Genomic DNA, 15,747 nt, shown 5'->3' with positions numbered 1-15,747 from the left:
AGTGATGAATGTTACAGTGTATAAATTAAATTCCTAATGACATAACTTGGGGAGTTCTTTTCTCTTTCAACAAGCTTGTGTGATGTAAGCTTTATTCCTGTGGAAACTTAGCACATTCGGTAGTTTGCTCATTTGATTTTACCTTCCAATAACTGAGAAAAGATGAGCACTTGGATGTGGGTTTCTATTATATAAATGTCTAGGTAAAGTTAGCTAATGGCAGCTGCTGATGAAACCTGGCTGTATACAAGGAGATGTTGTTCTTTCATAGAAATATATCCTCATTTGGAGTTCTTGATAGCAATTTCTCCCACTTTTATTGTGCACATAACTATGCCTCTTAGTTTTTTCCACAAAGATATTCAGCTCTTCTAATTTTCTCTTTTTGGATCCTGTTCTGAATAGTAGTTCTCTGGGCATCAAGGATAAATGCAGTAATTCAGGCTCCAGTTTTTCTTGAAGGACAATGGCATTCTCCATAATATATTTAATAGACAATCATGTTCTCATGTCTAAAATAAATATAAATCATCAAAGGATAAGATGGCCTACTGAATGATTTTACTCATAATTCTTCTTTATATGATTTCTTAAGGACTTAGAAGTATCAGGTTTTAACTGCTCTGTAACTTAAAAAAAAAAAAAATCTGTGAAAATTCTTCTAGTTCTTCAAACTCCAGGCTGAGACATTTTATAAGGACTTTGTAAATGTCTATGAACTATGTTATCTAGGCCAGTTTTGTTTTATTTGGAGAAAATGATTTATCCAAATCCTATATTCACTAGCACAAAATACAAATACTCTCCTTATTGTTGTCAAACACTTCACAGAGCCCCATTCCATCGATTTGTTGAGCTCAGTCAATAGCAGATTCTATGTTCAAAGTTTGATCACTCATAGACCTTATGATTCCTACTTTTTGTGGTGTGGTCTCAAATTGTCCTATAACTCAGGCAAATTATTTGGCAACTATGTCAGGAAAGAGGGCTAAACATTTCAGATGTTCCAGCTGGATAGTATCACCACTACTAGAAGAAATAACTGCAGTATGTATCCACTGATAGGTCAGTGAATAACTTTTGCTTCACTTACATAGCCTGATATAGCATGCACATATTTATTGATACACACACTTTGCTATTCAAAAATTACTGGAAGCACTGTAAATTAAACTTGGAAATATAATAAGCTTTAATTCATATATAAAGAACAATGCTTAATTAATTTTATCTTCTTTCCACTAATAGAAAAAATTACTTAAAACTATCGCACTACGTATAAAATGTAATTGTAAACTTTTTGCAAGCTAAAACAAAACAGAAAATTCACAATGTTGCATGAAGTTCATTGCATCAAAAAAGTAAGAATGAGTTTAATTAATGTCTCTGTAAATGCCACTATGGACTCACTGTTTAAGTACACTGTAGGGAGAAAAGCTTAATATATATGAAAATATGTCCATAAATTAAATAGGCTTCCTTACCTTATTTTTTTTTCAAAATAATTTTAAAAGTTCATTCTATGAAACAATTTCAAAGGATATTATTCCAAGAAGCACACACCTTGTTGGGATGGAGTTTCCACTTTCAGATACTACATGTATCTACTCAGAATGATCTTACAATTTACCACTGAAAACTTTCAAAAGTGTCAGAGATCATAGATAATTTAAATGACTGTTTTTGCAAATAACATGCTTGGAATAGTTTTTTTTTTTCATGGTGTCACTAGAATGCTTCACTTGTTCTGATGTCATTTCAAAAATAGCATATATTTCTATAATAAAGTATTATTCATATTTGCATACATATAATGTATAAAAATATATGCATATATGTGTATTTTTCATAATACTATCTGACGTTTTGTCATTTAAAATAGGGCATACTTCAAAAATATGTAAGGCTAACTATAAACTTGGAAAAATGATAATTTCAACAAAAATTAAAGTAAATATAATAATAGTTGCACTTTAAAAATAAGGGCTTATGATATTCCACTTACATATACTTATTGATTCAACCTTCACAAAAATGCTATGAAATCTTACTATATTTTAATTTTTATTTTGTATTCTGATTTTTTTTCTAAATAAAAAAAAACTGGAAGCTCAGAATGACCAGGTAACTTATTCAAGGTCACGTAACCAGTGGATCTAGAATTTGAATCCAAGTCTGTCTGATCCTAAGTCTCATGTCCTTCCCACTATGCTTTACTGTCTCACCATACTTTCAATGAAGTGCCTGGAAAATAATGCAACACTTTCACACTGACTACTTGACCTGCATTGCAAATTTGCCTGACATTAATACAGTTTTCCTACTTGTTAATGCATTTGGTTTGAATTTATAAGCTGACTACCTGACTCTAACTTCCTCAACTTTTCTGATTTTGTTATGGGAAAACAACAACAACAAAAACTAATGGTGGTTCATGTGCGCTATACCTGCTGGATGAGAAGAGATGCTGTAACCAGGGAAATAGTGCCTTAGAATGTTGCCCCCAAGCCAATGGAGCAGATAGGCAAGTAAGGAAGAACATAGGCAACCTCGTACACAATAGAGTCTCTCTAGACACTCCATTTCTACTGAGCAGGCTAAAAACACACCCTCTTTGAAGCTAGGGCAGGTATTTTTGTGATGTCATAGATGAGGTGTATGGAACACCTCTTCTCAGAAAGACTTCTTCTATAACTACTTTTGGGCTAGATGGAATACCAACATCCAACATGGTCTTGCCTAATTCTTATTCTTTTATATCTACTCTCTGATCAAGTAATATATTCTGCTACATTTCTTTCTTGATATTTAAATATCTTAATCTTATGTGAGCTTCCTAAATTTCAGCCTATATCATCTATGGGGAGCTTAAGTGGGCAGGACAGCATTAGTGCCTAAATTATTCTGCATCTGTTGCTTCATTTGGAATCCCAGTAGGTGACTTATAGACCCCTTAGTTGTTCATGTACTCCAAACCCCATAGTCATGAGTGATCAAAATGGCACCCAAAGTCAACTCAGCAATGAAATTAAACCCCATAGTCTTTATTGAGTTGTAATAAAATGTCACATAATAATCTGTATCCCATTTTATTATAGTGATTTGTCAAACTACAAACAATACCTGAATTAATATATTAGAAATAAAAAGTGTGATATTTATTTAACACAGAACTTTGTTAATAGTTATTAATACTTCCTTCTATTAGGCTATTGCACATTATAATAAAATAATTGATAATGTAGTCATCCTTTTAGTCTTGGCATTTCTAAATATTTTCCATTTTCACCAGATATCATGTCCAAGTCTACTTTTATCAGCCATGGATTCTAGGCAAGATCCCAATTATCTCTTAACGATCTTTCTTATATAAAATATAAAAAGTTAATTTGACAGCTAACTTGAAGAGGATTATCTGCAGTCCCAAGTAGATTTGGAATATAAAAATCTCGTTAAATGTTTCTGTTTCTAGTTACTCTATATTATATATCAATGTAGTTTAATAGAACAGTCACTTTTTCTTTGTGGAATACAGACTTTGTTCTTTGTGAGTATTAGGTCTGAAGTGTTGGAAACATAAACCAGCATTCTCACTGCGCTGCTTTTGCTCAATTGTGACATTATTCTAAGATTTGCCAAAGAAAAATGTGTAGTAATCATAGGAAAATTGAGAATGCTTGTCTGGTTCCCAGCTATCTAGGATAAATCTCAGGATGTCTGTGAGACTGCATCTGTATCAAAACTTTTTTTTTTTTTTTTTTTGGCTGGACAGTCCTTAACTTCCAGTCAGACTGTTCCTGATAAGAAGGAGGGACCCAATTATCTTGTACGTCCATACAGCTATATTTAGGATTTGTCCCTGCTTCAGAGGGATCTGTCGAACCTGTAAGATTGTTTTGAAGGATTCTAAGTTCATCTTGAGAATTTGGATATCACTTGAATGGTAACATAGCTCAAACTTCCACCCACCTTAGTAACCCTGTAATGACAGGAATGCCACCCTCTTCTCATTATCACCAACACATCACAAAGTTTTCAATTTTTATGCACTCAGTATACTATGTGTTGCACAAAGGAGGAAGGTTGCTTTGAATGGAGAAGGAATCTAGTCAGTCTGCTCAATCTTTTGTTCAAAAACATCTCTTACATACATTCTATAGGATAGGCTCTAGGCTAGACACAGACATACAATGCTGGATAAAACAAATATGATAATGTCCTTCATGTTGCTTTTCCAAAGGACCCTGAAGAGTTCTACTTAAAATCGAGAATCTCCCTTTGATTTCCCAGGCCAGCCAGAAACAGTTATCCTTACTCTCAATGGGGTCTGGGTTCCCCTCTGCCCATTGCTCAGACTGAAATATAATCCAGATGTTGTTTGGTGTTGCAAATTTTGAAGGGGAAATAAAGCTTCGCAGAGAATCTGGGAACATTTGTGCTGTACTATAGAATGTTCTGGAAGCTATTGTGGCAAAATAAGACCTCTGTAAGATTCTGTTTGTAAGTTGCATCATCCTAGCTCCAGTACCAAGGGCAGGGCATGACCAGTTTAGCATGCTTTCAAGTAAGGGTTCATAGAACCAATTTTTCAGACACTCTAGCTCTGGCCAATGTCTCCTTTGTGCTTGTTATTTGGCTCTAACCTATTGACTTCAGAATATCCTGATATCAAGCTTCATGCATCTTCATTCTCTGGAAAATTATTTATGACCCTCAATTCAACTGCTCCATCTGGTTTGTGGACTAAAAATAAGAAAAAAAGGACATCAGGAATTCATTAAGATCTTTTTTTTTTTTTTTTTTTTTGCAACTGGAAATACTGTAAATGCTGTGGGCATTTTATCTGTTTGAAAAGTGTCAAGATTTGGTTAAGTGAGTTCATTTGTATTCTCCAGCCTTCCTTTGCTCTCTGTAACTGCTGCTTTACTATGAGCACCCATAATTTGACCAAACACTGCCAATTTCCTGACACTACTTTAATATAAGTAAATGTTCAGCTTAGCCTACATAAAAAATACAAAATCACAGGAGTAAATAAGTTCCAAATATACATTTTTAAATCTTCCAAAATGAGGTTGTAAATATAAAAACATAAGCAACAACAGCACAGACTAAGATAAGTATTTTTATGTAGTAATTTAAATTACCAGAAGCAAAAACTTAAACTTGATCTTAAAATTAAGAATTAAATAATAAAGATGGATAGGTACTAAAATTCTTAAGGAAAATTGTTTTTAAAATGTGAACAAGAGGGGCGCCTGGGTGGCGCAGTCGGTTAAGCGTCCGACTTCAGCCAGGTCACGATCTCGCGGTCCGTGAGTTCGAGCCCCGCGTCAGGCTCTGGGCTGATGGCTCAGAGCCTGGAGCCTGTTTCCGATTCTGTGTCTCCCTCTCTCTCTGCCCCTCCCCCGTTCATGCTCTGTCTCTCTCTGTCCCAAAAATAAATAAACGTTGAAAAAAAAATTTTTTTTTTAAAAAATAAAATGTGAACAAGAAAAAAAAAAGAAAGAAAATAGGTGTAACAAGGAGCAGCATTGATGAAATCCAACTAACATCCATAGTGATTTGATAAGCCATATATGATCACAATTAGCCATTGTTAACAGCCTGAGAAAAATGAAAAGAACCTACATAAAGACATTGGTTTTCTTCCTGAAGTGATCACCTGCTGATTACATCATTGTAAAAAAAATGAGTAAAAAAAAAAAATCAGTTTTGAGTGAATATGTTGAGGGTAGGGGGGAGAACAAGTCATAAAGGCTAATTGAGAGTATGAATCAGTGCTTAGGGAAAAAAATCTCCCCAAATTCCCTGAAATTTTATTAATATCCAAGCCCAGATCAAGGCCTTTTTTAATGCAATAAGAAGTACATTTCAAATAGATTAGTTTATCTATTTCTCTACCTCAGTTTAATTTACAACTGGAAATTATAAGCATTTCATTAATCAGTTAACAAGGCATATTTATAAGGCATATTAGTTCATAAGTTACAAGAGTAAACTGACTTATTTTAAAGGCAACCCTGGTGTTTTAGCAAGGAAAGACTAATGCTGTTTATTCCAGGGGTCATATGTTTTTGTTTTTGGTTTTGGGTTTTTTTCATGTTTTATTTATTTTTGAGAGCAAGAGAGACAGAACATGAGCAGGGAGGGGCAGAGAGAGAGAGAGAGAGAGAGAGAGAGAGAGAGAGAACTCGATGCAGGCTCCAGGGTCCGAGCTGTCAGTGCAGAGCCTGACACTGGGCTTGAACTCACAAACTGCAAGATCATGACCTGAGCTGAAGTCAGATGCTTAACTGACTGACCCACCCAGGTGGCCCTACAGGGCTCAGTTTTTTAAAAAAATAAATCTTGGGATTTTATGGGATACTGTGTTTTGCGATGGCCACAGGTGAAACACAATGAAGGTAATACCTCTTTGAAACAATACTGTAAGGAAACAATGAAGAATATGGGTATAAAAGTAATAAATTGAGAACCAAAATCTTATTTGTGTTCCTGCTGATAGAAAAGCCACAGGTCCCATGTTGATATTATTTGTCATTTAAGAATATGCAAATGGATCATATGAAAATGATCCTTGCTATGAGAACTTGCTAATAAGGGCAAGGACTCTGTGGCAATGACCTCTGTCATGGGGGGCAGACTACCTGGGCTCTTGATATCTAAAGTTTCTTGACTTTTCTGGCTTGTACCTTTACCTTTTCCAAAACTTAGTTTCCGGTTCACTACTTCTTAATACATTGTCATGTTTTCCAATGATGGAGAAATGGGATTAAATAAAGTTGGTAGATAAGAAAGAAAAAAAGTGGCATCCTAAGAGAAAAAAAATGGTATGAACAGTGATAAAATGGTAATTTGAGAACTGTCTATAAGTAGGCATTGAATATCAATTCACTATGTTTCTGTGTCTGTTCTATTACAAATGCTTTGGGAAAATTCTAATTAAAAGTATGTAGAAATAGAGAAGCCAGAAATAAGCCCTTATATTTATTGATTTTTTTTTTTTTTTGGTAAGGGTGCAAAGACAATCCAATGGCAAAAAGAATAGTTTTTTTCAAGAAATAGTGCTAAGACAGTTGAATACTCATATGCAAAAAAAAGAAAAGAAAAGAAAAAATCATTTAGATGCATACCTCACACTATATACAAATATTAATTCCAAATGTATTATAAATCTAAATATAAGAGCTAAAATATAAAACTAAAAATGAGAAAATATGGTAACCTTAGATTTGCCAAAGATGTCTCAGTTATGTCCCCCAAAGCAAATTTCATAAAACAAAAAAATGGATAAATTAGATTGCATCTAAATGAAAAACTTCATCTTTCAAAAGACATAATTAGGAAAATGAAAAGATAAGACATACACTTGGCTAAGATATTTATAAGTCATATGTCTGGTAAAGGACTATATGCAGAGGAACTTTTACAATTCAATAAGAAGATAATTAAAAATTGGTCAAAATATGTTAATGTCTATTAGTATATTCTTAGTCCAAAGAATATATAGGAAAGACTAATAATAACCACCTGAGAAAATGCTTAATATCATTAGTCACTAGGGAAATGCAAATTAAAACTAAGATGCCACTTTTTACACCAAGTAGAGTGGCTATAATCCTTAACATTGAAAATACCAACTGTTGGTGATAATGTAAAGAATCTAGGAACATCTAGGAACATAGAATCTAGAATACATTCCTTCTAGTGGGAATACAAAATGGTATAACTACTTTGGAAAACACTTTGGCAATTTCTGAAAAGTTAAACATGCACGTACCATATGACTCAGCAATTCCTGTTCTAGTTATCTACCTGAGTTATGTATATGGATTTTCCTAGCAGCATTATTTGCAGTAACCCCAATCTGAAACCAATCTTGATGTTTATCAACTAGTGAATGAATATATAAAGTGTGATATATTCATACAATGGAATTTTATTTACTAGTAAAGAGGAATGGACTCCTTTTACACACAGCAACATGGATGAACCTCAAAAACATACTAAGTCAAAGAAGCCAGACACAAAGGAAAACACAGTGTATGTTTTTGTTTATATGAAATTTCTAGAAAAAGTAGATTCATGGAGACATAAAGGAGGTCAGCAGTTGCCTAAAACTGGTAATAGGAGCAAGATTGATAGCAAATGGGAGTGAAAGAAACTTTTGGGTGGTGGAAATGTTCTAAAATTGTATTATGGGGGTGGCTGCACATGTATATAAGTTTAATAAGAATCTTCAACTTTTATACTTACAATTGGTGAATTTTATGTTGCATAAATTATACCTTAATAAAGATACTACAATTTTAAAGGTATGTGAAAGGCAAATCTCCACTAACATACCTATTTTTTCATACTGTTAAGAATAAGCAAACCATTGAACCTACAAGGAATATAATGTTACAAAGGAAAAGTGAGTGATTTACTTCTACCTGTAAAAGTTATTTCAAAGTTTAAGGTTGTCATTGTTTCCTCAGTAGACTATTTTCACAGAAACTAAGTCCAAGGAACATTGTCCTTACTCTGGGTTTTCTGTAAATACACACCGTAAATCCAGGAACTTAATAAGATGAATGAAGTTTTTCCCTTCTATTGGGTACCAAGGACTACTTGGCATCTGTCAATGTTACTGAAGTGCTACATGCAAATTACCTGCACATCAATTGCTGAAGAATCTTGAATAAAGACTAGAGAAGACCAAGGATTATAAATAAAGTCTTAATAAAGCTTAAGCAGAGAAAGAATTTTTTTTCCTCCTCAGATTTACATTCTTTTTGACTCATTACAACAGAGGAGCTATCAAGGAAGATGTGAAGAAGGGAAGGAGATGAGAGATGGGGGCTATACTTTGGATAATGTTCAACAATAAAGAATGCAACTTATTTTAATATCCATTACTGATTCCTTGACATGTTGCTTTACTTAGTTGTCTTAATTCAGTAAAACAAACTGTATCCATTTTCAAATATCAGGCTATTGTTTTGTCATACCCATCATCAAATGATCCTTTCACTATCTTTTATTGGTTTTAACTAGCCAAGGTCCATTGAAATTCAGTTCAACTCTGTGTTAGTGGAGATTGCAAGACAGTGTTTATGGGAGAGAAGGCAGGGTGTGTTATTCTATGTTTAATGTAGATCCTGCTCCAGTTAAGAAAAAAACTGTATTAGTACGAAGAAATTTGCCAGCCTGGAATCCACTAAAAAAGGAAGAAAAAGAAAGAAAGAAAGAAAGAAAGAAAGAAAGAAAGAAAGAAAGAAAGAAAGAAGAAAGAAAAGAAAGAAAGAAGAAAGAAAGAAAGAAAGAAAAAGAAAGAAAGAAGAAAGAAAGAAAAGAAAGAAAGAAGAAAGAAAGAAAGAAAGAAAGAAAGAAAGAAAGAAAAGAAAAGAAAAGGAAAGAAGAAAGAGAAAGGAAAGAGAAAGAGAACTTTTTATGACAGTGTTTCAGTTTTGACATATAACCTGATGGGAGTTATAGGAATAATAGAAAAAGTAAGGGAGTATCATTTATAGAGTCTATGGCTAAAGTTTCAGAGTAGGGAATGTTCACATTTGAAGGCTATGTCCTAAATTAGCAGTGGTATTTGGAGGCTTTGGAAAATATGGACTTTGTCACAGGTTCAATCCCTAGACTGGAAGAAACTAGGATATTGCCTCCGTAGGAATGTACATAACTGGGGGGTGAAAGCTTAGAAGTACAATCCTGTGGGTTTTTTAAAATATGACCAGCCTTAGTATTTATATAATTGTGTTTAAAATTGACACAAGATTTTGTTTGTAAAGTTATTCTTTATTTCTCTAGAGACTATTGGGGAAGTGATGATTGCCTTGATCTAAGTCATTTTCCTTTTGATTATATTTTCAATGAAAATTTATGGTGGAATATGAACTTACTGTTGAAGCTGTCATCACAATTACATTATTATCATGTGGTTAGAAATGTATGTCTGATATAAACTCATTAAATAATTAAATCTATTAACTGTTAATAATGACTTCACTATTTAAATTCCATATTGCTTTTTAGATTCCTAAAATGAGTTTCCTACATCCTAGTATCTCATGTAGTTAAAGAGCAGAGTATGGACAAAAGAGTTTCCAAGTTGTCAAAGACATCTCTATACCTCTCCTCGTTTTTTTACTAAATCAAATTAATTGGCTTTTACTCTCCTAACATATGAGGAATTATATTTTTTTACATTTATTTATTTTTGAGAGACAGAGACAGAGCACAAGTGAGGGAGGGGCAGAGAGAGAAGGAGACACAGAATCTGAAGCAGGCTGTCAACACAGAGCCCAACGCGGGGCTCCAACAAGCAAACTTCAAGATCATGACCTGAGCCAAAGTCGGACACTTAACTGACTGAGCCACCCAGGCGCCCCCATATGAGGAATTATATTAAACATAAAACTTGAGAGAAGCTTTGTCTGGTATTCATAATTTAAACTCTTTAATCTGTTTTAGATTTTTCTATTGCATTCTTCTACCTGGTTCTTATAAATCAGCCTGCAAAAGAACATATTCCTTATTAACTTGCACATTAACAAATCCAAAGTTACAAACTACAGGTAGGCTAGCCCACATTGTACAGGAGCAATTTTAAATACAGTTAAGAAAACATTTTCATTCTATGCCAGAACTGTTCCCAAACATTCATTAGTAGATCGAAATGTGCCTTCTAGACCCTATGTGACTGATCAGGGTTCATGATGTCTGAAGAAAAACAAGGAAGACTCATGGAAGCATAAACACCATTTTGAGAAAATACTGTTCCTTTTATTTTCAAAAGCATCTACTGTGCATTGTAGAGGATTTTGTGACTCATTAAGTGAAGATGCAATAATTAGGATCAAAGTATATATTTTGTATTGAGATTAATTACATTTTGAAAACTGGCTTATGGACAATAAACATTTTCTTACATGAAACACAGAAAGGATCTGAAAGGTCCAAAACTGAATTTTACTCCACAGCAGTTGGGAAATCATTCAGTAAAAGGGAAATGGTAAGGTAATGCAGGATATCATAAAGGTTTTCTGGCTCCATATAAACTTTCTCTTTGGTCTCAAAAACATTAACCAACACAGAGCTGACTGCGGCTGAGCTGGGTGTTCTTCCTCAATGCTTTATTACCTTCTTGAAGCTGACAGCAAAATGCTTCAGCAGTTGATTCAACATTAGACTCTAACGGTCTTAAGTCTAAGGGAAGCTGGTAACTGCTTTGCAAATATTAAAGATGGAAATGGCATTTTCAAAACCTAGATTTTGTTCTTTCTGGTTTTTATGTGTTTTTCCCAGAGGTAGATTTTTTAAGAAATATAAAAGTTGTATTTTGTAATTTTGCCAGGAATGTATTCATGAAAGTAAATAGAAAGAGACGGGATGATAGGACTGTGTTTGTATTTCAGGAGAGTATAAAATGAAAGTATGTGGTGTCTGTTTTCTTCGGGATACAATATGTCATCTAGTGAACAATTTTTATATATGTTTTGCCATCTATCATCCTCATCCTACTTAAGAATAAAATTAGAGTTGGCTGTATCCCAGTGTTGTTTTAAATGCACAGATTCACAAAGGATACTGTCTTCTTGGATGTGACCTAGGCAGATGTTGTTCATGAAAAGAAATTAGAAATAGAGAGATGGGTGTTAGAATTGAAAGGAAGGTGTTTTATATGGTCCATCCAGTCAGGACAGACTAGATTATGTTTTGGTGATTAAAAACACCACCTCAAATTTTATCATGTCAGAAGTTTCTGTCTCATGCACATTACCCATCTAATATGGACCAGCAGGGAGTTGGACCCATTGTGGTTACTTAGACATAGGATGACAAAAGCTTCATCCTGAAGCAATTCCACTTGACAGTAAAAAAGGTTTGAGGCAAATCTCAGCCTGGCCTTTAAAACATCTGCTTAGATTTCATTGGCCAAAGCAAGTTACTTGGCCAAGTCTAACTTCAAAGAAGATCGAGAAGCACAGTTTTATCGCATGCCCCAAAACAGAGAGCCAGAAATATATAATGAACAGCACAGAGGACTTAAACAGTATTATAAATAATATTCAGGGAATGATTTGTTGGAGACTGAATTGATCACAACTTAGACAATCAGTTTTACCCGCAGTGACTTACTTCAGTTTCTTCAACTAATCTATTTATTGGTAAAACAAACACTGTTATGATTTGAGAAGTCCCCTCTGGTATATACCATTTCCATGTGGTCTTCTTGTCATCAAGAACTATTTTGATTTCTATTTGAAGAAAAGAAAGTGATTTTCAAAGATATTGGTCTTGCCCTAAATAATATTTTCATAAAATTTTCTGAAATAAATCCAAGGCACATATTTCAGTAGGCATGAGAAGGCTCTAGAACATTTTGCTCTGCACAGATAACCCTTATAGAATATAAATCATTCTCATTATGTTAGGAGTGGTGACCTGTGGCCAGGTCTTGATCCTTGAAACTAAACAAAATTATAATTAACATAACAATTATACTCTTATCAGTTGTATCTGTTTATTAAATATCACATATCATATCCCTATTATGGATCATTGAACACAACCTATAGGAAATTATTGCTTCACAGCCACATACTTGCACCATGCTCTAAAACATGGTTACTAGAGATCAAGGTTTTGAGGTATGGATATTTTGACACTAACTAAAGCTACCATATTTTTCACCCCAATTGTTAGAATACTTTTTTTTGGTGCCACTTTTATGCATAGAAAGTAGTCTATAAGACAGAATTTGGATGTTAAGAACACAGTAGTTCCTCAATAGAGATATGAAAATAAATATAAGAAGGCTTAATTTTCTGAAACATTTTCTTTACTGGAGAAAGCTGTACTTGAAAGTATGTGATTATCTCCAAAGTACATGACAAATACATGTTGCAACATCCATCTGTCAGCATTGCTAGCAAAGTAAAATGTAAAGAACATATTTTATTTTGTTAATGGGTCAGTATTAAAAAGAAATCTGAAGTCATTTCTTCCATACCTTTTCACAATAGTTCCCTAGCATCAAGATAGGATGGACTAATTTACCTCAGTTGCTTTAATGTAGGAAGTACTTAAAAAAAAAAAAAAAAAAACGAAAACCCTTCAGACATTGAAGAGAAAGAACATACCCTCAAATAATTAAAAGAAAAAAATCAGACATCTAGGGGCACCTATATGGCTCAGTCAGTTGAGTGGCTGCCTCTTGATTGTGACTCAGGTCATGATCCCAGGGTCATGGGATGGAGCCCTGCATGGGACTCCACATTAAGCATAGAGCCTGCTTAAGATTTCTCTCACTCTTTATCTCTTCCTTGGCCCCTCCCTTTTGCCCTGCTCACACACTCCTCCTCACATTCTCTCTCCTCTTTCCTTTCAAATACATCAATAAATCAATACATCAATAAACAAACAGAAAAAGAAAAACCAGAGCTCTAGTCAGGAATAAACAGGATATCATTTAATGATATAGGATGTCAGGGTAATTCACTGTTTTTATAGTAGAGTTTTTAAAATCACAAGGCCCCCTATATTGGACTAGAAACTGAATAGGAAACACAAATTTCTTTTGATTTGGGAGTCAAAGGAGTCCTAAGGCTGAGATTTTAAACTCCCCTACAGATTTTTGGTTTTACAGTAGTTGGCAAAGTTATTTGCATATGCCCCCTGAATTAATAGTAGTATGCTTCATTTGAAAAATAGAGAAAAATAAACATAATAGAAAGTATAAATCACTCATAGACTTAAAAATTTATGTAGACTCTGAGGTGCCTGGGTGGCTCAGTCAGTTGAGCATTTGACTTCAGCTCAGGTCATGATCTCCCAGCTTGTGGGTTCGAGCCCTGCATCGGGCTCTATGCTGACAGCTCGGAGCCTGGAGCTTGCTTTGGATTCTGTGTCTTCCTCTCTCTCTGCTTCTAACCCACTTGCATTCTGTCTCTGTCTCTCTCAAAAATAAATAAACATTACAAATTTTTTTTTTAATTTATGTAGACTCTGAAGTAAAAGTCCCTTTGTCTTCTTCAACCTAGTATTTTTTTCTCTGTGTTTATGCATACATGTGACTCATAGCTGTGTAACTTTTAAAAAGAGGAAAGGTCGGGGTGCCTGCGTGGCGCAGTTGGTTGAGCGTCCGACTTCAGCCAGGTCACGATCTTGCGGTCCATGAGTTTGAGCCCCGCGTCGGGCTCTGGGCTGATGGCTCAGAGCCTGGAGCCTGTTTCCGATTCTGTGTCTCCCTCTCTTTCTGCCCCTCCCCCGTTCATGCTCTGTCTCTCTCTGTCCCAAATATAAATAAACGTTGAAAAAAAAAATTTAAAAAAAATAAATAAATAAATAAAAAGAGGAAAGGTCATATTAAACACATTGATTTTTAAGTTTTTTTTAATAGAGCATATCATGTACACTTTTAGTCCATACATCTCAAGTTACCTAGTGAGATAACTATTTAGTATATCATTGTACTATTTTTCCCTGATTTACTCAGTCGTTCTCCTACTGATGGACATTTTTGTGGTTTCTAATTTCATATTATTCCAAATAAAGCTGGAGTAAGTGTTTTAAATATTGTGAATACTTTTTAAATGTCTTAAGTATAAGAATCAAAATATCTTAGCTAAAAGAAAATGTATTAATTACAAGAATCATGGGATCAATAGGAAGAAAACAGAAAGACAAAAGATGGTTAACAAAGAATCTCTGTTGATTAACAGTCAGCTGGAGAACTCAGAACATACTGCTTCTCTATGGAGTCATTTTCAGAAAGTCTGTACGTGATATTTTTGATGCATTGCGATATTACTGAGGTAATGCATTCTAACATCATGCCACTGATTCTCTGGGATCCTAATAAGTGTCCTAATTCAAATTTCAATGAGCACTTTCAAGTACCACATGACCTGGGAATGAATGTAACAGTGGGAGTTGTTGATTAGGTGAGTTACCCTAATGACAGACAGTCAAGGCTATTTACTGTCACACTATAAGATTTCTGTTTGGTTGTAAACCCAATGAAGAAAACTGACTCATGTCCAGATGCTACTGGAGAAAACATAAACTTTATATTTTAGTGTCCGACGTGTAAACCCAGATGATATGTACTTCACTGTTAATCACCTAAGGTTTATATTGGAGAGACTTAGTTAATTTACATGGTATAATTATTTTCTATATTTTCCATGAAGTTTTCTTTTCCAGTAATTTGCAAAAACAAAATGAAAAATCAAAACTCAAACTGAAACTTTGTTGCATAATAGAGATAACTCTTTATACATTCAAATGGATTTCATGATCAAACTTGGAAAAGATTGAAAGTTATTTTTAAAAATTACCTATAGGGGCACCTGGGTGGCTCAGTTGGTTAAGCGGCCAACTTCGGCTCAGGTCATGATCTCACAGTCCGTGAGTTCGAGCCCCACGTCGGGCTCTGTGCTGACAGCTCAGAGCCTGGAGCCTGTTTCAGATTCTCCCTCTCTCCCTGTCTCCCTCTCTCACCCTCCCCCGTTCATGCTCTGTCTCTCTCTGTCTCAAAAATAAATAAACGTTAAAAAAAATTAAAAAAAATTACCTATAGAATTAGGCTTTGCCAAAATCCATATTTTATTGTAAACGGATTCTGGAACATTAAAAAAAATTTTTTTTCAACGTTTATTTATTTTTGGGACAGAGAGAGACAGAGCATGAACGGGGCAGGGGCAGAGAGAGAGGGAGACACAGAATCGGAAACAGGCTCCAGGC

Source organism: Herpailurus yagouaroundi, unplaced genomic scaffold (genome assembly GCF_014898765.1).
Source record: "Herpailurus yagouaroundi ecotype Mexico unplaced genomic scaffold, PumYag 165, whole genome shotgun sequence".
NCBI classification, from domain to species: Eukaryota; Metazoa; Chordata; class Mammalia; order Carnivora; family Felidae; genus Herpailurus; species Herpailurus yagouaroundi.
This window is presented reverse-complemented; position numbering follows the sequence as displayed.